This window comes from Dipodomys merriami, unplaced genomic scaffold, assembly GCF_024711535.1.
Source record: "Dipodomys merriami isolate MVZ:Mamm:240054 unplaced genomic scaffold, mDipMer1.0.p SCAF_533, whole genome shotgun sequence".
Taxonomy (NCBI): domain Eukaryota; kingdom Metazoa; phylum Chordata; class Mammalia; order Rodentia; family Heteromyidae; genus Dipodomys; species Dipodomys merriami.
In genome coordinates, this window is record NW_027206106.1 from 312,501 (window position 1) to 315,072 (window position 2,572).

The 2,572-nt window shown below is 69.1% G+C and overlaps 1 protein-coding gene across 1 annotated transcript in view; it reads right to left on the minus strand.

Annotated features, from left to right (window-relative positions):
- The window catches only part of Gabrp (gamma-aminobutyric acid type A receptor subunit pi), a 22,069-nt gene extending 19,901 nt beyond the window's left edge, over positions 1–2,168 (minus strand). Inside the window, exon 1 of the mRNA XM_069999213.1 lies at positions 2,080–2,168. The gene's annotated coding sequence lies outside the window, so the exon portion shown is untranslated. The remainder of the gene's footprint in view (positions 1–2,079) is intronic.
- Positions 2,169–2,572: the final 404 nt, after the last annotated feature.

Here is a 2,572-nt window from a genome sequence, read left to right on the forward strand (position 1 = left end):
CATTCGGTGCCGGTCACATAGCCCGTCCTGGCTGGGGATGCGAAATGGTTTCTGCAGACGTGCTGTAACCAGATCAGCCACCGCATCCTTGGCATAACCGCTCTCACAGCTCTCGGGGTGTCTCCTCCTTCACCCCCTGCATCCCACCCTCCCCTGGCCCCAGCTCCGGCCTGGTCCCAGCCACCCCTGCGTGGCTGAACAAGATCCTCCTCCAGTCCCCGCCTGGAGGAGGCCCCTGGAGCCCGGGCTGGGGGAGGGGGGCTGCACGGCCAACTCCACCTGGGGAGGAGGACGGAAGCCGCAGACCCCGTCGCGACTGAAGAGGGCCCAGCACTGGACGTCTAGAAGGGGCAACGGGCCTGGAGCGTCTGCTGAAGAGCTGGAGGCCTGACCCTCCGCGCTCCCTCCCGCCTCGCCCCTGCTCTGCGCTCGCGTTCATGGGGCGTGCGCTTCCGTCTAGCCCCTGCAGGCCCCGCGGGGCGTGGCCTGCTCACCGAGCAGCTGCGCGGACACAGCTTGAGTTTTTGTTCTCCAAGTCCCTGCTCTTTGCCCTGCGCTGGGGAAGAGCGTCCTGGGTCCTAAACCAGTGGGGACAGTCCCCGACTCTGCCCCGGGTTCCAGGGTGGAGTGCTGTTCCACGGTACCGAGCAAGCCTGGGCCAGTGACCCGTGGGCCGAGACGCCAGTCACTAGCGAGTTTTCCCTGCGCCAATCTGGCCAGAAGCCAGGCCTTCCCTCGGGACGCAGTCCTCACAGATGGTATCGGTGGAGGCCTGAGCCATGGGGTGCCATCCTGGAAGCCACCCCCAGCTGGCTGGCCACTCTGGCCTCTGCTGGGCCCGAGGACATGCACGGGAGGCTCATCTCCACTTGCAGAAGAAGATCTGACTGCACTTAGACGCCAAGTCTAACCTGGGCTGTACGGCCTCAGTGTTCCCATCGGACGAGGGGGAATACGAGACGCTCAGCAACCATTCATATTCCTCCTCATGCCTCCACCTCCCCCAAAGGGTCCTGAGCTCAAGTGCTGACAAGCCCACTCTCCTCAGAAGTGGGGACGGGCCTGCTGCCCGGCCCTGAGGGATGGGGCAGGCTGGGGACGGGGCAGGGGATGAGACCGGGGCAGGCTGGGGCTGGGGCAGGCTGGGGACAGGGCAGGCTGGGGACGGGGCAGGCTGGGATGGGGCAGGCTGGGGACGGGCCGGGGCAGGGGATGGGGCCAGGGATGGGGACGGGGCAAGCTGGGGACGGGCCAGGGCAGGGGATGGGGCAGGCAGGGGACGGGGCAGGCTGGGGACGGGGCAGGCTGGGGATAGGGCAGGCTGGGGCCGGGGCAGGCTGGGGCCAGGCCGGGCCGGGGTGTCCCTGCTGCCTGGGGACTGAGGCCCTGCTCCGTGTGTGAAACGCAGCGGTGGTCGCAGCAGGTGCGGGTTTGTGCCCGCACTCCTGACTCCGCCACACAGGCTTTGTGAAGCCCTCGCTGGCCACGCCCTGGCCTCCTCCCCACGAGGCTGAGGCCGATTCCCATGGCAGCCGCCCTGGGGCGCGGGCGTGGGTCTGAATTGGGCTGAGGATGGCACTGGAGCTGTGGGCCTCCACGGACGGGAAGGGTGAGGTGGTGACTGGATGCCAGAACAGAGGCGAGGGGGGCCGGGGTGAGGGGGGCCGGGGTGAGGGGGACAGGACAGGGGTGAGGGGGGCCAAGGTGAGGGGACTGGGGTGAGGGGGACCGGGGTGAGGGGGACAGGACAGGGGTGAGGGGGGCCGGGGTGAGGGGGACTGGGGTGAGGGGGACAGGACAGGGGTAAGGGGGGCAGGGGTGAGGGGGGCCAGGGTGCTCCGGTGTGAGGGCTGGGCGGGCAGCTGAGGCTGCTGGGGAGGCCTCCGGTCAGGTTGTTACTGGCTCTGAGTGCCGTTAGGGTCTCCAGGGCCTTACTCTCCTCCCCTTTAAGAGGGGTATGGTAGTATGTAAAACCCCAGGCAGGGAGAGAACTCGGCAAATTCTAGGCCTGTCCCCTCCTCCCCTCCTCCCCTCCTCCCCTCTGGGGTGCACAGGGGCCCCCGTGGAGCTCTTCCTTACCGGGAGCAGCGGGAGCCGGTCAGCACAGGAGCGGGGGGCCTCCAGGCAGGGCTTCCAGGCAGCCCATTCCCTTCCCGGGTTCTCTTGGAGGGTGCCACAGCCGCTCTGAGGGCGGGAAGCCGGTGGGGCTGACCCAGGGGCAGGGGGGGTGGAGCCCCGCAGCTCCTCCCTGGGTGGGGCCGGCAAGCCCAGGTGCCCTGGGAATCCCGACTGGGGGGCCAGTGAGGGGGAAGCCCCACCCCCATGGGGGGGCCAGTGAGGAAGCTCCACCCCCATGGGGGGGCCAGTGAGGAAGCTCCACCCCCATGGGGGGGCCAGTGAGGAAGCCCCACCCCCATGGGGGGGCAGTGAGGGGGAAGTCCCACTCCCATGGGGGGGCCAGTGAGGAAGCTCCACCCCCATGGGGGGGCCAGTGAGGAAGCTCCACCCCCATGGGGGGGCCAGTGAAGAAGCCCCACCCCCATGGGGGGACAGTGAGGGGGAAGTCCCACCC